At 43.7% G+C, this 22,960-nt stretch overlaps 1 long non-coding RNA gene across 2 annotated transcripts in view; it reads left to right on the forward strand.

Annotated features, from left to right (window-relative positions):
* Window positions 1-272: 272 nt before the first annotated feature.
* The window catches only part of LOC307181295, a 1,377,052-nt gene continuing 1,354,364 nt past the window's right edge, over window positions 273-22,960 (forward strand). For both annotated transcript variants that reach the window (XR_013826358.1, XR_013826359.1), the window contains exon 1: window positions 273-318. This is a non-coding gene — a long non-coding RNA (uncharacterized lncRNA). The remainder of the gene's footprint in view (window positions 319-22,960) is intronic.

The raw sequence follows: 22,960 nt of genomic DNA on the forward strand, positions 1-22,960 counted from the left end.
GCAAGGAGTAGCTCTTGTCTATTCCATATTTGACTTAAGGAACTTTATCTGTGCTCACTTCAATCTCTGGTTTTATGCAGCACCCCAACTCACCTTTACCCTTAAGCAAGCATAAGTTGGTTTTCTAAATTTGAGACCCTGTTCTGTTCTGTAATTCAGTTCCTGTGTAGCGAAGTTTACGTTCCGTGTATTACTGATATCTTATGATGTTTCTTTTTCTGTGTGACTTATTTCAGTTAGAATCATCATACCTGAATCCACTCATTGTGCTGCTAAGGGCCTGATGACACAGATTTCATTGCTGAGTGATATTGCTTTGTTAAGTAAATACCACAACTTCTTTATCCATTTTTCACTTTCTGCGATGTTGAACTTGTACTGTAAACGAGGTTCTTGTAAACAGAGCCGTTCCAAACTTTGGGGTGGCTGTGTCTTTTTGATTTTAATTTCCCTAAGCTATAGGACCATAAGTGGAAGTGCCCTAGGTTCTGTTGCTTTGTTTTTTAGATGTTTCAGGAAACACCATACACTTCTCCCGAGTGGTTGTTGGCAATTTACATCCCGCCCATCAGCATAACAAGGCTCCCAGTTCTCCATGGCCTGTCCTGCCTTTCTGGATTTTACACTTTTTTCAGATGACCCTTTTGACCGGGGGGAAGTGAGACTTCATTGTAGTGCAGATTTCCTTTGCAAGCTTGCTTGGTTGGCCAAAAAGGGCGTATGCGTTTTTTCCTGAATATATTCAGGAAAAAAAGCATACGCCCTTTTTGGCCAAGTGCATCATTGTGGACGTTCTGCCTCTTTTCCTATGCTTTCAATGCAATTCCAGTCTACCTCCTGAAATCGGTTTCCTGCAATTCTGCCCCGCTTTCAAGTCCTCTTGGCAGCCTTACTTCAGTCTATTTTTGGACGATAGCTGTCATTTATAACTCTGCAGGTTTGTGGATTACAGCGACCCTGAGCTCCTTTCTTCAACTCGCTTTCTTGTGACCTGGCCGCAACACCGCAGGATGGCTTCAGGCCCTAATCTGGTTCCGGCACGGCACGCTGAGCCTTTGGTTATTTCCTCTTCCTGGTGGGAAATGAGAGTTAAATTTGCCCGTCCAGACACCTCCAGCTAGTCTCTCATTGGTTCTCGCTATTCCTGTTCATCTTCCGCAGAAATTGCAAACTGGGCCAAACAGGAGGTTAAAGGCGCTGACTCTCCAAGTGGGGAGAGTGTTAGTAACGCATCTGGAATGTTGCACCCGAGTACCAGGGGAGGAAAACTGAGACATATTTGAACACGTCTCCCGTTCACATGGTTTATCATACTTGGGTTCCACATGCATGTTTTTGCTGAAGGAAGAATACCTTAAACCTGGATAGTTAAGACCCGTGGAATGGGTACCATGCAATATGACTTCAAAGGGTCTTCATTTGCTCACCGAACCTCTCCAATCCTATCACTGCTGCGTTTATGCCCCTGTACACATGCTTGATTCTCTTTCGGAGACATAGCAATCCATAGGTTTTAAGATACATACTAGTCAGGTACATTCTTAGGCGTTTAATATGCGGTGTTGAGTCCATTTCGTTGAGCAAGGAGTAGCTCTTGTCTATTCCATATTTGACTTAAGGAACTTTATCTGTGCTCATTTCAATCTCTGGTTTTATGCAGCACCCCAACTCACCTTTACCCTTAAGCAAGCATAAGTTGGTTTTCTAAATTTGAGACCCTGTTCTGTTCTGTAATTCAGTTCCTGTGTAGCCAAGTTTACGTTCCGTGTATTACTGATATCTTATGATGTTTCTTTTTCTGTGTGACTTATTTCAGTTAGAATCATCATACCTGAATCCACTCATTGTGCTGCTAAGGGGCTGATGACACAGATTTCATTGCTGAGTGATATTGCTTTGTAAGTAAATACCACAACTTCTTTATCCATTTTTCACTTTCTGCGATGTTGAACTTGTACTGTAAACGAGGTTCTTGTAAACAGAGGCGTCCCAAACTTTGGGGTGGCTGTGTCTTTTTTATTTTAATTTCCCTAAGCTATAGGACCATAAGTGGCAGTGCCTAGGCTCTGTTGCTTTGTTTTTTAGATGTTTCAGGAAACACCATACACTTCTCCCGAGTGTCTGTTGGCAATTTACATCCCGCCCATCAGCATAACTAGGCTCCCAGTTCTCCATGGCCTGTCCTGCCTTTCTGGATTTTACAATTTTTTCAGATGGCCCTTTTGACCGGGGGGAAGTGAGACTTCATTGTAGTGCAGATTTCCTTTGCAAGCTTGCTTGGTTGGCCAAAAAGGGCGTATGCGTTTTTTCCTGAATATATTCAGGAAAAAACGCATACGCGCTTTTTGGCCAAGTGCATCATTGTGGACGTTCTGCCTCTTTTCCTATGCTTTCAATGCAATTCCAGTCTACCTCCTGAAATCGGTTTCCTGCAATTCTGCCCTGGTTTCAAGTCCTCTTGGCAGCCTTACTTCAGTATATTTTTGGAAGATAGCTGTCATTTATAACTCTGCAGGTTTGTGAATTACAGTGCCCCTGAGCTCCTTTCTTCAACTCACTTTCTTGTGACCTGGCCGCAACAGCGCAGGATGGCTTCAGGCCCTAATCTGGTTCCGGCACGGCACGCTGAGCCTTTGGTTAATTCCTCTTCCTGGTGGGAAATGAGAGTTAAATTTGCCCGTCCAGACACCTCCAGCTAGCCTCTCATTGGTTCTCGCTATTCCTGTTCATCTTCCGCAGAAATTGCAAACTGGGCCAAACAGGAGTTTAAAGGGACTGACTCTCCAAGTCGGGAGAGTGTTAGTAAAGCGTCTGGAATGTTGCACCCGAGTACCAGGGTACGAAAACTGAGACATATTTGAACACGTCTCCCGATCACATGGTTGATCATACTCTAGGTTCCACATGCATGTTTTAGCTGAAGGAAGAATACCTTAAACCTGGGTAGTTGAAACCCGTGGAATGGGTACCATGCAATATGACTTCAAAGGGTCTTCATTTGCTCACCGAACCTCTCCAATCCTATCACTGCTGCGTTTATGCCCCTGTACACATGCTTGATTCTCTTTCGGAGACATAGCAATCCATAGGTTTTAAGATACTTACTAGTCAGGTACATTCTTAGGCGTTTAATATGCGGTGTTGAGTCCATTTCGTTGAGCAAGGAGTAGCTCTTGTCTATTCCATATTTGGCTTAAGGAACATTATCTGTGCTCATTTCGATCTCTGGTTATGCAGAACCCCAACTCACCTTTACCTTTAAGCAAGCATAAGTTGGTTTTCTAAATTTGAGACCCTGTTCTGTTCTGTAATTCAGATCCTGTGTAGCCAAGTTTACATTCCGTGTATTACTGATATCTTATGATGTTTCTTTTTCTGTGTGACTTATTTCAGTTAGAATCATCATACCTGAATCCACTCATTGTGCTGCTAAGGGCCTGATGACACAGATTTCATTGCTGAGTGATATTGCTTTGTAAGTAAATACCACAACTTCTTTATCCATTTTTCACTTTCTGCGATGTTGAACTTGTACTGTAAACGAGGTTCTTGTAAACAGAGCCGTTCCAAACTTTGGGGTGGCTGTGTCTTTTTTATTTTAATTTCCCTAAGCTATAGGTCCATAAGAGGAAGTGCCCTAGGCTCTGTTGCTTTGTTTTTTAGATGTTTCAGGAAACACCATACACTTCTCCCGAGTGTCTGTTGGCAATTTACATCCCGCCCATCAGCATAACAAGGCTCCCAGTTCTCCATGGCCTGTCCTGCCTTTCTGGATTTTACAATTTTTTCAGATGGCCCTTTTGACCGGGGGGAAGTGAGACTTCATTGTAGTGCAGATTTCCTTTGCAAGCTTGCTTGGTTGGCCAAAAAGGGCGTATGCGTTTTTTCCTGAATATATTCAGGAAAAAACGCATACGCCCTTTTTGGCCAAGTGCATCATTGTGGACGTTCTGCCTCTTTTCCTATGCTTTCAATGCAATTCCAGTCTACCTCCTGAAATCGGTTTCCTGCAATTCTGCCCCGCTTTCAAGTCCTCTTGGCAGCCTTACTTCAGTCTATTTTTGGATGATAGCTGTCATTTATAACTCTGCAGGTTTGTGAATTACAGTGCCTCTGAGCTCCTTTCTTCAACTCGCTTTCTTTTGAGCTGGCCGCAACACCGCAGGATGGCGTCAGGCCCTAATCTGGTGCCGGTATGGCACGCTGAGCCTTTGGTTATTTCCTCTTCCTGGTGGGAAATGAGAGTTAAATTTGCCCGTCCAGACACCTCCAGCTAGTCTCTCATTGGTTCTCGCTATTCCTGTTCATCTTCCGCAGAAATTGCAAACTGGGCCAAACAGGAGGTTAAAGGCGCTGACTCTCCAAGTGGGGAGAGTGTTAGTAAAGCATCTGGAATGTTGCACCCGAGTACCAGGGGAGGAAAACTGAGACATATTTGAACACGTCTCCCGTTCACATGGTTGATCATACTTGGGTTCCACATGCATGTTTTAGCTGAAGGAAGAATACCTTAAACCTGGAGAGTTAAGACCCGTGGAATGGGTACCATGCAATATGACTTCAAAGGGTCTTCATTTGCTCACCGAACCTCTCCTAACTATCACTGCTGCGTTTATGCCCCTGTACACATGCTTGATTCTCTTTCGGAGACATAGCAATCCATAGGTTTTAAGATACTTACTAGTCAGGTACATTCTTAGGCGTTTAATATGCGGTGTTGAGTCCATTTCGTTGAGCAAGGAGTAGCTCTTGTCTATTCCATATTTGGCTTAAGGAACTTTATCTGTGCTCATTTCAATCTCTGGTTTTATGCAGCACCCCAACTCACCTTTCCCCTTAAGCAAGCATAAGTTGGTTTTCTAAATTTGAGACCCTGTTCTGTTCTGTAATTCAGTTCCTGTGTAGCCAAGTTTCCATTCCGTGTATTACTGATATCTTATGATGTTTCTTTTTCTGTGTGACTTATTTCAGTTAGAATCATCATACCTGAATCCACTCATTGTGCTGCTAAGGGCCTGATGACATAGATTTCATTGCTGAGTGATATTGATTTGTAAGTAAATACCACAACTTCTTTATCCATTTTTCACTTTCTGCGATGTTGAACTTGTACTGTAAACGAGGTTCTTGTAAACAGAGGCGTCCCAAACATTGGGGTGGCTGTGTCTTTTTGATTTTAATTTCCCTAAGCTATAGGACCATAAGTGGCAGTGCCCTAGGTTCTGTTGCTTTGTTTTTTAGATGTTTCAGGAAACACCATACACTTCTCCCGAGTGTCTGTTGGCAATTTACATCCCGCCCATCAGCGTAACAAGGCTCCCAGTTCTCCATGGCCTGTCCTGCCTTTCTGGATTTTACACTTTTTTCAGATGGCCCTTTTGACCGGGGGGAAGTGAGACTTCATTGTAGTGCAGATTTCCTTTGCAAGATTGCTTGGTTGGCCAAAAAGGGCGTATGCGTTTTTTCCTGAATATATTCAGGAAAAAACGCATACGCCCTTTTTGGCCAAGTGCATCATTGTGGACGTTCTGCCTCTTTTCCTATGCTTTCAATGCAATTCCAGTCTACCTCCTGAAATCGGTTTCCTGCAATTCTGCCCCGCTTTCAAGTCCTCTTGGCAGCCTTACTTCAGTCTATTTTTGGATGATAGCTGTCATTTATAACTCTGCAGGTTTGTGAATTACAGTGCCCCTGAGCTCCTTTCTTCAACTTGCTTTCTTGTGACCTGGCCGCAACACCGCAGGATGGCTTCAGGCCCTAATCTGGTTCCGGCACGGCACGCTGAGCCTTTGGTTATTTCCTCTTCCTGGTGGGAAATGAGAGTTAAATTTGCCCGTCCAGACACCTCCAGCTAGTCTCTCATTGGTTCTCGCTATTCCTGTTCATCTTCCGCAGAAATTGCAAACTGTGCCAAACAGGAGGTTAAAGGCGCTGACTCTCCAAGTGGGGAGAGTGTTAGTAAAGCGTCTGGAATGTTGCACCCGAGTACCAGGGGACGAAAACTGAGACATATTTGAACACGTCTCCCGTTCACATGGTTGATCATACTTGGGTTCCACATGCATGTTTTAGCTGAAGGAAGAATACCTTAAACCTGGAGAGTTAAGACCCGTGGAATGGGTACCATGCAATATGACTTCAAAGGGTCTTCATTTGCTCACCGAACCTCTCCAATCCTATCACTGCTGCATTTATGGCCCTGTACACATGCTTGATTCTCTTTTGGAGACATAGCAATCCATAGGTTTTACGATACTTACTAGTCAGGTACATTCTTAGGCGTTTAATATGCGGTGTTGAGTCCATTTCGTTGAGCAAAGAGTAGCTCTTGTCTATTCCATATTTGACTTAAGGAACTTTATCTGTGCTCATTTCAATCTCTGGTTTTATGCAGCACCCCAACTCACCTTTACCCTTAAGCAAGCATAAGTTGGTTTTCTAAATTTGAGACCCTGTTCTGTTCTGTAATTCAGTTCCTGTGTAGCCAAGTTTACATTCCGTGTATTACTGATATCTTATGATGTTTCTTTTTCTGTGTGACTTATTTCAGTTAGAATCATCATACCTGAATCCACTCATTGTGCTGCTAAGGGCCTGATGACACAGATTTCATTGCTGAGTGATATTGCTTTGTAAGTAAATACCACAACTTCTTTATCCATTTTTCACTTTCTGCGATGTTGAACTTGTACTGTAAACGAGGTTCTTGTAAACAGAGGCGTCCCAATCTTTTGGGTGGCTGTGTCTTTTTGATTTTAATTTCCCTAAGCTATAGGACCATAAGTGGCAGTGCCCTAGGTTCTGTTGCTTTGTTTTTTAGATGTTTCAGGAAACACCATACACTTCTCCCGAGTGTCTGTTGGCAATTTACATCCCGCCCATCAGCGTAACAAGGCTCCCAGTTCTCCATGGCCTGTCCTGCCTTTCTGGATTTTACACTTTTTTCAGATGGCCCTTTTGACCGGGGGGAAGTGAGACTTCATTGTAGTGCAGATTTCCTTTGCAAGCTTGCTTGGTTGGCCAAAAAGGGCGTATGCGTTTTTTCCTGAATATATTCAGGAAAAAACGCATACGCCCTTTTTGGCCAAGTGCATCATTGTGGACGTTCTGCCTCTTTTCCTATGCTTTCAATGCAATTCCAGTCTACCTCCTGAAATCGGTTTCCTGCAATTCTGCCCCGCTTTCAAGTCCTCTTGGCAGCCTTACTTCAGTCTATTTTTGGACGATAGCTGTCATTTATAACTCTGCAGGTTTGTGGATTACAGTGCCCCTGAGCTCCTTTCTTCAACTTGCTTTCTTGTGACCTGGCCGCAACACCGCAGGATGGCTTCAGGCCCTAATCTGGTTCCGGCACGGCACGCTGAGCCTTTGGTTATTTCCTCTTCCTGGTGGGAAATGAGAGTTAAATTTGCCCGTCCAGACACCTCCAGCTAGTCTCTCATTGGTTCTCGCTATTCCTGTTCATCTTCCGCAGAAATTGCAAACTGGGCCAAACAGGAGGTTAAAGGCGCTGACTCTCCAAGTGGGGAGAGTGTTAGTAAAGCATCTGGAATGTTGCACCCGAGTACCAGGGGAGGAAAACTGAGACATATTTGAACACGTCTCCCGTTCACATGGTTCATCATACTTGGGTTCCACATGCATGTTTTAGCTGAAGGAAGAATACCTTAAACCTGGAGAGTTAAGATCCGTGGAATGGGTACCATGCAATATGACTTCAAAGGGTCTTCATTTGCTCACCGAACCTCTCCAATCCTATCACTGCTGCGTTTATGCCCCTGTACACATGCTTGATTCTCCTTCGGAGACATAGCAATCCATAGGTTTTAAGATACATACTAGTCAGGTACATTCTTAGGCGTTTAATATGCGGTGTTGAGTCCATTTCGTTGAGCAAGGAGTAGCTCTTGTCTATTCCATATTTGACTTAAGGAACTTTATCTGTGCTCATTTCAATCTCTGGTTTTATGCAGCACCCCAACTCACCTTTACCCTTAAGCAAGCATAAGTTGGTTTTCTAAATTTGAGACCCTGTTCTGTTCTGTAATTCAGTTCCTGTGTAGCCAAGTTTACGTTCCGTGTATTACTGATATCTTATGATGTTTCTTTTTCTGTGTGACTTATTTCAGTTAGAATCATCGTACCTGAATCCACTCATTGTGCTGCTAAGGGCCTGATGACACAGATTTCATTGCTGAGTGATATTGCTTTGTAAGTAAATACCACAACTTCTTTATCCATTTTTCACTTTCTGCGATGTTGAACTTGTACTGTAAACGAGGTTCTTGTAAACAGAGCCGTTCCAAACTTTGGGGTGGCTGTGTCTTTTTGATTTTAATTTCCCTAAGCTATAGGACCATAAGTGGAAGTGCCCTAGGTTCTGTTGCTTTGTTTTTTAGATGTTTCAGGAAACACCATACACTTCTCCCAAGTGGTTGTTAGCAATTTACATCCCGCCCATCAGCATAACAAGGCTCCCAGTTCTCCATGGCCTGTCCTGCCTTTCTGGATTTTACACTTTTTTCAGATGGCCCTTTTGACCGGGGGGAAGTGAGACTTCATTGTAGTGCAGATTTCCTTTGCAAGCTTGCTTGGTTGGCCAAAACGGGCGTATGCGTTTTTTCCTGAATATATTCAGGAAAAAACGCATACGCCCTTTTTGGCCAAGTGCATCATTGTGGACGTTCTGCCTCTTTTCCTATGCTTTCAATGCAATTCCAGTCTACCTCCTGAAATCGGTTTCCTGCAATTCTGCCCCACTTTCAAGTCCTCTTGGCAGCCTTACTTCAGTCTATTTTTGGACGATAGCTGTCATTTATAACTCTGCAAGTTTGTGAATTACAGTGCCCCTGAGCTCCTTTCTTCAACTCGTTTTCTTTTGAGCTGGCCGCAACACCGCAGGATGGCTTCAGGCCCTAATCTGGTTCCGGTACGGCACGCTGAGCCTTTGGTTATTTCCTCTTCCTGGTGGGAAATGACAGTTAAATTTGCCCGTCCAGACACCTCCAGCTAGTCTCTCATTGGTTCTCGCTATTCCTGTTCATCTTCCGCAGAAATTGCAAACTGGGCCAAACAGGAGGTTAAAGGTGCTGACTCTCCAAGTGGGGAGAGTGTTAGTAAAGCGTCTGGAATGTTGCACCCGAGTACCACGGGAGGAAAACTGAGACATATTTGAACACGTCTCCCATTCACATGGTTCATCATACTTGGGTTCCACATGCATGTTTTAGCTGAAGGAAGAATACCTTAAACCTGAAGAGTTAAGACCCGTGTAATGGGTACCATGCAATATGACTTCAAAGGGTCTTCATTTGCTCACCGAACCTCTCCAATCCTATCACTGCTGCGTTTATGCCCCTGTACACATGCTTGATTCTCTTTCGGAGACATAGCAATCCATAGGTTTTAAGATACTTACTAGTCAGGTACATTCTTAGGCGTTTAATATGCGGTGTTGAGTCCATTTCGTTGAGCAAGGAGTAGCTCTTGTCTATTCCATATTTGACTTAAGGAAATTTATCTGTGCTCATTTCAATCTCTGGTTTTATGCAGCACCCCAACTCACCTTTCCCCTTAAGCAAGCATAAGTTGGTTTTCTAAATTTGAGACCCTGTTCTGTTCTGTAATTCAGTTCCTGTGTAGCCAAGTTTCCATTCCGTGTATTACTGATATCTTATGATGTTTCTTTTTCTGTGTGACTTATTTCAGTTAGAATCATCATACCTGAATCCACTCATTGTGCTGCTAAGGGCCTGATGACACAGATTTCATTGCTGAGTGATATTGCTTTGTAAGTAAATATCACAAGTTCTTTCTCCACTTTTCACTTTCTGCGATGTTGAACTTGTACTGTAAACGAGGTTCTTGTAAACAGAGCCGTTCCAAACTTTGGGGTGGCTGTGTCTTTTTGATTTTAATTTCCCTAAGCTATAGGACCATAAGTGGAAGTGCCCTAGGTTCTGTTGCTTTGTTTTTTAGATGTTTCAGGAAACACCATACACTTCTCCCGAGTGGTTGTTGGCAATTTACATCCCGCCCATCAGCATAACAAGGCTCCCAGTTCTCCATGGCCTGTCCTGCCTTTCTGGATTTTACACTTTTTTCAGATGACCCTTTTGACCGGGGGGAAGTGAGACTTCATTGTAGTGCAGATTTCCTTTGCAAGCTTGCTTGGTTGGCCAAAAAGTGCGTATGCGATTTTTCCTGAATATATTCAGGAAAAAACGCATACGCCCTTTTTGGCCAAGTGCATCATTGTGGACGTTCTGCCTCTTTTCCTATGCTTTCAATGCAATTCCAGTCTACCTCCTGAAATCGGTTTCCTGCAATTCTGCCCCACTTTCAAGTCCTCTTGGCAGCCTTACTTCAGTCTATTTTTGGACGATAGCTGTCATTTATAACTCTGCAGGTTTGTGAATTACAGTGCCCCTGAGCTCCTTTCTTCAACTCGTTTTCTTTTGAGCTGGCCGCAACACCGCAGGATGGCTTCAGGCCCTAATCTGGTTCCGGCCCGGCATGCTGAGCCTTTGGTTAATTCCTCTTCCTGGTGGGAAATGAGAGTTAAATTTGCCCATCCAGACACCTCCAGCTAGCCTCTCATTTGTTCTCGCTATTCCTGTTCATCTTCCGCAGAAATTGCAAACTGGGCCAAACAGGAGGTTAAAGGGACTGACTCTCCAAGTCGGGAGAGTGTTAGTAAATCGTCTGGAATGTTGCAACCGAGTACCAGGGGAGGAAAACTGAGACATATTTGAACACGTCTCCCGTTCACATGGTTGATCATACTCTGGGTTCCACATGCATGTTTTAGCTGAAGGAAGAATACCTTAAACCTAGAGAGTTGAGACCCGTGTAATGGGTACCATGCAATATGACTTCAAAGGGTCTTCATTTGCTCACCGAAACTCTCCAATCCTATCACTGCTGCGTTTATGCCCCTGTACACACGCTTGATTCTCTTTTGGAGACATAGCAATCCATAGGTTTTAAGATACTTACTGGTCAGGTACATTCTTAGGCGTTTAATATGGGGTTTTGAGTCCATTTCGTTGAGCAAGGAGTAGCTCTTGTCTATTCCATATTTGACTTAAGGAACTTTATCTGTGCTCATTTCAATCTCTGGTTTTATGCAGCACCCCAACTCACCTTTCCCCTTAAGCAAGCATAAGTTGGTTTTCTAAATTTGAGACCCTGTTTTGTTTTGGAATGCAGTTCCTGTGTAGCCAAGTTTAAATTCCGTGTATTAGTGATATCTTATGATGTTTCTTTTTCTGTGTGACTTATTTCAGTTAGAATCATCGTACCTGAATCCACTCATTATGCTGCTACGGGCCTGATGACATAGATTTCATTGCTGAGTGATACTGCATTGTACGTAAGTACCACAAGTTCTTTATCCATTTTTCACTTTCTGTGATATTGAACTTGTACGGTAAACGAGGTTCTTGTAAACAGAGGCGTCCCAAACTTTGGGGTGGCTGTGTCTTTTTGATTTTAATTTCCCTAAGCTATAGGACCATAAGTGGAAGTGCCCTAGGCTCTGTTGCTTTGTTTTTTAGATGTTTCAGGAAACACCATACACTTCTCCCGAGTGTCTGTTGGCAATTTACATCCCGCCCATCAGCATAACAAGGCTCCCAGTTCTCCATGGCCTGTCCTGCCTTTCTGGATTTTACACTTTTTTCAGATGGCCCTTTTGACCGGGGGGAAGTGAGACTTCATTGTAGTGCAGATTTCCTTTGCAAGCTTGCTTGGTTGGCCAAAAAGGGCGTATGCGTTTTTTCCTGAATATATTCAGGAAAAAACGCATACGCGCTTTTTGGCCAAGTGCATCATTGTGGACGTTCTGCCTCTTTTCCTATGCTTTCAATGCAATTCCAGTCTACCTCCTGAAATCGGTTTCCTGCAATTCTGCCCCACTTTCAAGTCCTCTTGGCAGCCTTACTTCAGTATATTTTTGGAAGATAGCTGTCATTTATAACTCTGCAGGTTTGTGAATTACAGTGCCCCTGAGCTCCTTTCTTCAACTCACTTTCTTGTGACCTGGCCGCAACACCGCAGCATGGCTTCAGGCCCTAATCTGGTTCCGGCACGGCATGCTGAGCCTTTGGTTAATTCCTCTTCCTGGTGGGAAATGAGAGTTAAATTTGCCCGTCCAGACACCTCCAGCTAGCCTCTCATTGGTTCTCGCTATTCCTGTTCATCTTCCGCAGAAATTGCAAACTGGGCCAAACAGGAGGTTAAAGGGACTGACTCTCCAAGTCGGGAGAGTGTTAGTAAAGCGTCTGGAATGTTGCACCCAAGTACCAGGGTACGAAAACTGAGACATATTTGAACACGTCTCCCGATCACATGGTTGATCATACTCTAGGTTCCACATGCATGTTTTAGCTGAAGGAAGAATACCTTAAACCTGGGTAGTTGAAACCCGTGGAATGGGTACCATGCAATATGACTTCAAAGGGTCTTCATTTGCTCACCGAACCTCTCCAATCCTATCACTGCTGCATTTATGCCCCTGTACACATGCTTGATTCTCTTTCGGAGACATAGCAATCCATAGGTTTTAAGATACTTACTAGTCAGGTACATTCTTAGGCGTTTAATATGCGGTGTTGAGTCCATTTCATTGAGCAAGGAGTAGCTCTTGTCTATTCCATATTTGGCTTAAGGAACATTATCTGTGCTCATTTCGATCTCTGGTTATGCAGAACCCCAACTCACCTTTACCCTTAAGCAAGCATAAGTTGGTTTTCTAAATTTGAGACCCTGTTCTGTTCTGTAATTCAGTTCCTGTGTAGCCAAGTTTACATTCCGTGTATTACTGATATCTTATGATGTTTCTTTTTCTGTGTGACTTATTTCAGTTAGAATCATCATACCTGAATCCACTCATTGTGCTGCTAAGGGCCTGATGACACAGATTTCATTGCTGAGTGATATTGCTTTGTAAGTAAATACCACAACTTCTTTATCCATTTTTCACTTTCTGCGATGTTGAACTTGTACTGTAAACGAGGTTCTTGTAAACAGAGCCGTTCCAAACTTTGGGGTGGCTGTGTCTTTTTTATTTTAATTTCCCTAAGCTATAGGTCCATAAGAGGAAGTGCCCTAGGCTCTGTTGCTTTGTTTTTTAGATGTTTCAGGAAACACCATATACTTCTCCCGAGTGTCTGTTGGCAATTTACATCCCGCCCATCAGCATAACAAGGCTCCCAGTTCTCCATGGCCTGTCCTGCCTTTCTGGATTTTACACTTTTTTCAGATGGCCCTTTTGACCGGGGGGAAGTGAGACTTCATTGTAGTGCAGATTTCCTTTGCAAGCTTGCTTGGTTGGCCAAAAAGGGCGTATGCGTTTTTTCCTGAATATATTCAGGAAAAAACGCATACGCCGTTTTTGGCCAAGTGCATCATTGTGGACGTTCTGCCTCTTTTCCTATGCTTTCAATGCAATTCCAGTCTAACTCCTGAAATCGGTTTCCTGCAATTCTGCCCCGCTTTCAAGTCCTCTTGGCAGGCTTACTTCAGTATATTTTTGGACGATAGCTGTCATTTATAACTCTGCAGGTTTGTGAATTACAGTGCCCCTGAGCTCCTTTCTTCAACTCGCTTTCTTGTGACCTGGCCGCAACACCGCAGGATGGCTTCAGGCCCTAATCTGGTTCCGGCACGGCACGCTGAGCCTTTGGTTAATTCCTTTTCCTGGTGGGAAATGAGAGTTAAATTTGCCCGTCCAGACACCTCCAGCTAGTCTCTCATTGGTTCTCGCTATTCCTGTTCATCTTCCGCAGAAATTGCAAACTGGGCCAAACAGGAGGTTAAAGGCGCTGACTCTCCAAGTGGGGAGAGTGTTAGTAAAGCATCTGGAATGTTGCACCCGAGTACCAGGGGAGGAAAACTGAGACATATTTGAACACGTCTCCCGTTCACATGGTTCATCATACTTGGGTTCCACATGCATGTTTTAGCTGAAGGAAGAATACCTTAAACCTGGAGAGTTAAGACCCGTGGAATGGGTACCATGCAATATGACTTCAAAGGGTCTTCATTTGCTCACCGAACCTCTCCAATCCTATCACTGCTGCGTTTATGCCCCTGTACACATGCTTGATTCTCTTTCGGAGACATAGCAATCCATAGGTTTTAAGATACATACTAGTCAGGTACATTCTTAGGCGTTTAATATGCGGTGTTGAGTCCATTTCGTTGAGCAAGGAGTAGCTCTTGTCTATTCCATATTTGACTTAAGGAACTTTATCTGTGCTCATTTCAATCTCTGGTTTTATGCAGCACCCCAACTCACCTTTACCCTTAAGCAAGCATAAGTTGGTTTTCTAAATTTGAGACCCTGTTCTGTTCTGTAATTCAGTTCCTGTGTAGCGAAGTTTACGTTCCGTGTATTACTGATATCTTATGATGTTTCTTTTTCTGTGTGACTTATTTCAGTTAGAATCATCATACCTGAATCCACTCATTGTGCTGCTAAGGGCCTGATGACACAGATTTCATTGTTGAGTGATATTGCTTTGTTAAGTAAATACCACAACTTCTTTATCCATTTTTCACTTTCTGCGATGTTGAACTTGTACTGTAAACGAGGTTCTTGTAAACAGAGCCGTTCCAAACTTTGGGGTGGCTGTGTCTTTTTGATTTTAATTTCCCTAAGCTATAGGACCATAAGTGGAAGTGCCCTAGGTTCTGTTGCTTTGTTTTTTAGATGTTTCAGGAAACACCATACACTTCTCCCGAGTGGTTGTTGGCAATTTACATCCCGCCCATCAGCATAACAAGGCTCCCAGTTCTCCATGGCCTGTCCTGCCTTTCTGGATTTTACACTTTTTTCAGATGACCCTTTTGACCGGGGGGAAGTGAGACTTCATTGTAGTGCAGATTTCCTTTGCAAGCTTGCTTGGTTGGCCAAAAAGGGCGTATGCGTTTTTTCCTGAATATATTCAGGAAAAAAAGCATACGCCCTTTTTGGCCAAGTGCATCATTGTGGACGTTCTGCCTCTTTTCCTATGCTTTCAATGCAATTCCAGTCTACCTCCTGAAATCGGTTTCCTGCAATTCTGCCCCGCTTTCAAGTCCTCTTGGCAGCCTTACTTCAGTCTATTTTTGGACGATAGCTGTCATTTATAACTCTGCAGGTTTGTGGATTACAGCGACCCTGAGCTCCTTTCTTCAACTCGCTTTCTTGTGACCTGGCCGCAACACCGCAGGATGGCTTCAGGCCCTAATCTGGTTCCGGCACGGCACGCTGAGCCTTTGGTTATTTCCTCTTCCTGGTGGGAAATGAGAGTTAAATTTGCCCGTCCAGACACCTCCAGCTAGTCTCTCATTGGTTCTCGCTATTCCTGTTCATCTTCCGCAGAAATTGCAAACTGGGCCAAACAGGAGGTTAAAGGCGCTGACTCTCCAAGTGGGGAGAGTGTTAGTAACGCATCTGGAATGTTGCACCCGAGTACCAGGGGAGGAAAACTGAGACATATTTGAACACGTCTCCCGTTCACATGGTTCATCATACTTGGGTTCCACATGCATGTTTTTGCTGAAGGAAGAATACCTTAAACCTGGATAGTTAAGACCCGTGGAATGGGTACCATGCAATATGACTTCAAAGGGTCTTCATTTGCTCACCGAACCTCTCCAATCCTATCACTGCTGCGTTTATGCCCCTGTACACATGCTTGATTCTCTTTCGGAGACATAGCAATCCATAGGTTTTAAGATACATACTAGTCAGGTACATTCTTAGGCGTTTAATATGCGGTGTTGAGTCCATTTCGTTGAGCAAGGAGTAGCTCTTGTCTATTCCATATTTGACTTAAGGAACTTTATCTGTGCTCATTTCAATCTCTGGTTTTATGCAGCACCCCAACTCACCTTTACCCTTAAGCAAGCATAAGTTGGTTTTCTAAATTTGAGACCCTGTTCTGTTCTGTAATTCAGTTCCTGTGTAGCCAAGTTTACGTTCCGTGTATTACTGATATCTTATGATGTTTCTTTTTCTGTGTGACTTATTTCAGTTAGAATCATCATACCTGAATCCACTCATTGTGCTGCTAAGGGGCTGATGACACAGATTTCATTGCTGAGTGATATTGCTTTGTAAGTAAATACCACAACTTCTTTATCCATTTTTCACTTTCTGCGATGTTGAACTTGTACTGTAAACGAGGTTCTTGTAAACAGAGGCGTCCCAAACTTTGGGGTGGCTGTGTCTTTTTTATTTTAATTTCCCTAAGCTATAGGACCATAAGTGGCAGTGCCTAGGCTCTGTTGCTTTGTTTTTTAGATGTTTCAGGAAACACCATACACTTCTCCCGAGTGTCTGTTGGCAATTTACATCCCGCCCATCAGCATAACTAGGCTCCCAGTTCTCCATGGCCTGTCCTGCCTTTCTGGATTTTACACTTTTTTCAGATGGCCCTTTTGACCGGGGGGAAGTGAGACTTCATTGTAGTGCAGATTTCCTTTGCAAGCTTGCTTGGTTGGCCAAAAAGGGCGTATGCGTTTTTTCCTGAATATATTCAGGAAAAAACGCATACGCGCTTTTTGGCCAAGTGCATCATTGTGGACGTTCTGCCTCTTTTCCTATGCTTTCAATGCAATTCCAGTCTACCTCCTGAAATCGGTTTCCTGCAATTCTGCCCTGCTTTCAAGTCCTCTTGGCAGCCTTACTTCAGTATATTTTTGGAAGATAGCTGTCATTTATAACTCTGCAGGTTTGTGAATTACAGTGCCCCTGAGCTCCTTTCTTCAACTCACTTTCTTGTGACCTGGCCGCAACAGCGCAGGATGGCTTCAGGCCCTAATCTGGTTCCGGCACGGCACGCTGAGCCTTTGGTTAATTCCTCTTCCTGGTGGGAAATGAGAGTTAAATTTGCCCGTCCAGACACCTCCAGCTAGCCTCTCATTGGTTCTCGCTATTCCTGTTCATCTTCCGCAGAAATTGCAAACTGGGCCAAACAGGAGTTTAAAGGGACTGACTCTCCAAGTCGGGAGAGTGTTAGTAAAGCGTCTGGAATGTTGCACCCGAGTACCAGGGTACGAAAACTGAGACATATTTGAACACGTCTCCCGATCACATGGTTGATCATACTCTAGGTTCCACATGCATGTTTTAGCTGAAGGAAGAATACCTTAAAGCTGGGTAGTTGAAACCCGTGGAATGGGTACCATGCAATATGACTTCAAAGGGTCTTCATTTGCTCACCGAACCTCTCCAATCCTATCACTGCTGCGTTTATGCCCCTGTACACATGCTTGATTCTCTTTCGGAGACATAGCAATCCATAGGTTTTAAGATACTTACTAGTCAGGTACATTCTTAGGCGTTTAATATGCGGTGTTGAGTCCATTTCGTTGAGCAAGGAGTAGCTCTTATCTATTCCATATTTGACTTAAGGAACTTTATCTGTGCTCATTTCAATCTCTGGTTTTATGCAGCACCCCAACTCACCTTTCCCCTTAAGCAAGCATAAGTTGGTTTTCTAAATTTGAGACCCTGTTCTGTTCTGTAATTCAGTTCCTGTGTAGCCAAGTTTCCATTCCGTGTATTACTGATATCTTATGATGTTTCTTTTTCTGTGTGACTTATTTCAGTTAGAATCATCATACCTGAATCCACTCATTGTGCTGCTAAGGGCCTGATGACACAGATTTCATTGCTGAGTGATATTGCTTTGTAAGTAAATACCACAACTTCTTTATCCATTTTTCACTTTCTGCGATGTTGAACTTGTACTGTAAACGAGGTTCTTGTAAACAGAGCCGTTCCAAACTTTGGGGTGGCTGTGTCTTTTTTATTTTAATTTCCCTAAGCTATAGGTCCATAAGAGGAAGTGCCCTAGGCTCTGTTGCTTTGTTTTTTAGATGTTTCAGGAAACACCATACACTTCTCCCGAGTGTCTGTTGGCAATTTACATCCCGCCCATCAGCATAACAAGGCTCCCAGTTCTCCATGGCCTGTCCTGCCTTTCTGGATTTTACAATTTTCTCAGATGGCCCTTTTGACCGGGGGGAAGTGAGACTTCATTGTAGTGCAGATTTCCTTTGCAAGCTTGCTTGGTTGGCCAAAAAGGGCGTATGCGTTTTTTCCTGAATATATTCAGGAAAAAACGCATACGCCCTTTTTGGCCAAGTGCATCATTGTGGACGTTCTGCCTCTTTTCCTATGCTTTCAATGCAATTCCAGTCTACCTCCTGAAATCGGTTTCCTGCAATTCTGCCCCGCTTTCAAGTCCTCTTGGCAGCCTTACTTCAGTCTATTTTTGGATGATAGCTGTCATTTATAACTCTGCAGGTTTGTGAATTACAGTGCCTCTGAGCTCCTTTCTTCAACTCGCTTTCTTTTGAGCTGGCCGCAACACCGCAGGATGGCGTCAGGCCCTAATCTGGTGCCGGTATGGCACGCTGAGCCTTTGGTTATTTCCTCTTCCTGGTGGGAAATGAGAGTTAAATTTGCCCGTCCAGACACCTCCAGCTAGTCTCTCATTGGTTCTCGCTATTCCTGTTCATCTTCCGCAGAAATTGCAAACTGGGCCAAACAGGAGGTTTAAGGTCGCTGACTCTCCAAGTGGGGAGAGTGTTAGTAAAGCATCTGGAATGTTGCACCCGAGTACCAGGGGAGGAAAACTGAGACATATTTGAACACGTCTCCCGTTCACATGGTTGATCATACTTGGGTTCCACATGCATGTTTTAGCTGAAGGAAGAATACCTTAAACCTGGAGAGTTAAGACCCGTGGAATGGGTACCATGCAATATGACTTCAAAGGGTCTTCATTTGCTCACCGAACCTCTCCAATCCTATCACTGCTGCATTTATGCCCCTGTACACATGCTTGATTCTCTTTCGGAGACATAGCAATCCATAGGTTTTAAGATACAAACAAGTCAGGTACATTCTTAGGCGTTTAATATGCGGTGTTGAGTCCATTTCGTTGAGCAAGGAGTAGCTCTTGTCTATTCCATATTTGACTTAAGGAACTTTATCTGTGCTCATTTCAATCTCTGGTTTTATGCAGCACCCCAACTCACCTTTCCCCTTAAGCAAGCATAAGTTGGTTTTCTAAATTTGAGACCCTGTTCTGTTCTGTAATTCAGTTCCTGTGTAGCCAAGTTTACATTCCGTGTATTACTGATATCTTATGATGTTTCTTTTTCTGTGTGACTTATTTCAGTTAGAATCATCATACCTGAATCCACTCATTGTGCTGCTAAGGGCCTGATGACACAGATTTCATTGCTGAGTGGTATTGCTTTGTAAGTAAATACCACAACTTCTTTATCCATTTTTCACTTTCTGCGATGTTGAACTTGTACTGTAAACGAGGTTCTTGTAAACAGAGGCGTCCCAAACTTTGGGGTGGCTGTGTCTTTTTGATTTTAATTTCCCTAAGCTATAGGAGCATAAGTGGCAGTGCCCTAGGCTCTGTTGCTTTGTTTTTTAGATGTTTCAGGAAACACCATACACTTCTCCCGAGTGTCTGTTGGCAATTTACATCCCGCCCATCAGCATAACAAGGCTCCCAGTTCTCCATGGCCTGTCCTGCCTTTCTGGATTTTACACTTTTTTCAGATGGCCCTTTTGACGGGGGGAAGTGAGACTTCATTGTAGTGCAGATTTTCTTTGCAAGCTTGCTTGGTTGGCCAAAAAGGGCGTATGCGTTTTTTCCTGAATATATTCAGGAAAAAACGCATACGCCCTTTTTGGCCAAGTGCATCATTGTGGACGTTCTGCCTCTTTTCCTATGCTTTCAATGCAATTCCAGTCTACCTCCTGAAATTGGTTTCCTGCAATTCTGCCCCGCTTTCAAGTCCTCTTGGCAACCTTACTTCAGTCTATTTTTGGACGATAGCTGTCATTTATAACTCTGCAGGTTTGTGAATTACAGTGCCCCTGAGCTCCTTTCTTCAACTCGCTTTCTTGTGAGCTGGCCGCAACACCGCAGGATTGCTTCAGGCCCTAATCTGGTTCCGGCACGGCACGCTGAGCCTTTGGTTAATTCCTCTTCCTGGTGGGAAATGAGAGTTAAATTTGCCCGTCCAGACACCTCCAGCTAGTCTCTCATTGGTTCTCGCTATTCCTGTTCATCTTCCGCAGAAATTGCAAACTGGGCCAAACAGGAGGTTAAAGGGACTGACTCTCCAAGTCGGGAGAGTGTTAGCAAAGCGTCTGGAATGTTGCACCCGAGTACCAGGGTACGAAAACTGAGACATATTTGAACACGTCTCCCTATCACATGGTTCATCATACTCTAGGTTCCACATGCATGTTTTAGCTGAAGGAAGAATACCTTAAACCTGGGTAGTTGAAACCCGTGGAATGGGTACCATGCAATATGACTTCAAAGGGTCTTCATTTGCTCACCGAACCTCTCCAATCCTATCACTGCTGCGTTTATGCCCCTGTACACATGCTTGATTCTCTTTCGGAGACATAGCAATCCATAGGTTTTAAGATACTTACTAGTCAGGTACATTCTTAGGCGTTTAATATGGGGTGTTGAGTCCCTTTCGTTGAGCAAGGAGTAGCTCTTGTCTATGCCATATTTGACTTAAGGATCTTTATCTGTGCTCATTTCAATCTCTGGTTTTATGCAGCACCCCAACTCACCTTTACCCTTAAGCAAGCATAAGTTGGTTTTCTAAATTTGAGACCCTGTTCTGTTCTGTAATTCAGTTCCTGTGTAGCCAAGTTTCCATTCCGTGTATTACTGATATCTTATGATGTTTCTTTTTCTGTGTGACTTATTTCAGTTAGAATCATCATACCTGAATCCACTCATTGTGCTGCTAAGGTCCTGATGACACAGATTTCATTGCTGAGTGATATTGCTTTGTAAGTAAATACCACAACTTCTTTATCCATTTTTCACTTTCTGCGATGTTGAACTTGTACTGTAAACGAGGTTCTTGTAAACAGAGCCGTTCCAAACTTTGGGGTGGCTGTGTCTTTTTGATTTTAATTTCCCTAAGCTATAGGACCATAAGTGGAAGTGCCCTAGGTTCTGTTGCTTTGTTTTTTAGATGTTTCAGGAAACACCATACACTTCTCCCGAGTGGTTGTTGGCAATTTACATCCCACCCTTCATCATAACAAGGCTCCCAGTTCTCCATGGCCTGTCCTGCCTTTCTGGATTTTACACTTTTTTCAGATGGCCCTTTTGACCGGGGGGAAGTGAGACTTCATTGTAGTGCAGATTTCCTTTGCAAGCTTGCTTGGTTGGCCAAAAAGGGCGTATGCGTTTTTTCCTGAATATATTCAGGAAAAAACGCATACGCCCTTTTTGGCCAAGTGCATCATTGTGGACGTTCTGCCTCTTTTCCTATGCTTTCAATGCAATTCCAGTCTACCTCCTGAAATCGGTTTCCTGCAATTCTGCCCCGCTTTCAAGTCCTCTTGGCAGCCTTACTTCAGTGTATTTTTGGACGATAGCTGTCATTTATAACTCTGCAGGTTTGTGAATTACAGTGCCCCTGAGCTCCTTTCTTCAACTTGCTTTCTTGTGACCTGGCCGCAACACCGCAGGATGGCTTCAGGCCCTAATCTGGTTCCGGCACGGCACGCTGAGCCTTTGGTTATTTCCTCTTCCTGGTGGGAAATGAGAGTTAAATTTGCCGTCCAGACACCTCCAGCTAGTCTCTCATTGGTTCTCGCTATTCCTGTTCATCTTCCGCAGAAATTGCAAACTGGGCCAAACAGGAGGTTAAAGGCGCTGACTCTCCAAGTGGGGAGAGTGTTAGTAAAGTGTCTGGAATGTTGCACCCGAGTACCAGGGGACGAAAACTGAGACATATTTGAACACGTCTCCCGTTCACATGGTTGATCATACTTGGGTTTCACATGCATGTTTTAGCTGAAGGAAGAATACCTTAAACCTGGAGAGTTAAGACCCGTGTAATGGGTACCATGCAATATGACTTCAAAGGGTCTTCATTTGCTCACCGAACCTCTCCTAACTATCACTGCTGCGTTTATGCCCCTGTACACATGCTTGATTCTCTTTCGGAGACATAGCAATCCATAGGTTTTAAGATACTTACTAGTCAGGTACATTCTTAGGCGTTTAATATGCGGTGTTGAGTCCATTTCGTTGAGCAAGGAGTAGCTCTTGTCTATTCCATATTTGGCTTAAGGAACTTTATCTGTGCTCATTTCAATCTCTGGTTTTATGCAGCACCCCAACTCACCTTTCCCCTTAAGCAAGCATAAGTTGGTTTTCTAAATTTGAGACCCTGTTCTGTTCTGTAATTCAGTTCCTGTGTAGCCAAGTTTCCATTCCGTGTATTACTGATATCTTATGATGTTTCTTTTTCTGTGTGACTTATTTCAGTTAGAATCATCATACCTGAATCCACTCATTGTGCTGCTAAGGGCCTGATGACATAGATTTCATTGCTGAGTGATATTGATTTGTAAGTAAATACCACAACTTCTTTATCCATTTTTCACTTTCTGCGATGTTGAACTTGTACTGTAAACGAGGTTCTTGTAAACAGAGGCGTCCCAAACATTGGGGTGGCTGTGTCTTTTTGATTTTAATTTCCCTAAGCTATAGGACCATAAGTGGCAGTGCCCTAGGTTCTGTTGCTTTGTTTTTTAGATGTTTCAGGAAACACCATACACTTCTCCCGAGTGTCTGTTGGCAATTTACATCCCGCCCATCAGCGTAACAAGGCTCCCAGTTCTCCATGGCCTGTCCTGCCTTTCTGGATTTTACACTTTTTTCAGATGGCCCTTTTGACCGGGGGGAAGTGAGACTTCATTGTAGTGCAGATTTCCTTTGCAAGATTGCTTGGTTGGCCAAAAAGGGCGTATGCGTTTTTTCCTGAATATATTCAGGAAAAAACGCATACGCCCTTTTTGGCCAAGTGCATCATTGTGGACGTTCTGCCTCTTTTCCTATGCTTTCAATGCAATTCCAGTCTACCTCCTGAAATCGGTTTCCTGCAA

The sequence above is a fragment of the Stenella coeruleoalba genome (genome assembly GCF_951394435.1).
Source record: "Stenella coeruleoalba genome assembly, contig: scaffold_34, whole genome shotgun sequence".
In the NCBI taxonomy this organism is placed as follows: domain Eukaryota; kingdom Metazoa; phylum Chordata; class Mammalia; order Artiodactyla; family Delphinidae; genus Stenella; species Stenella coeruleoalba.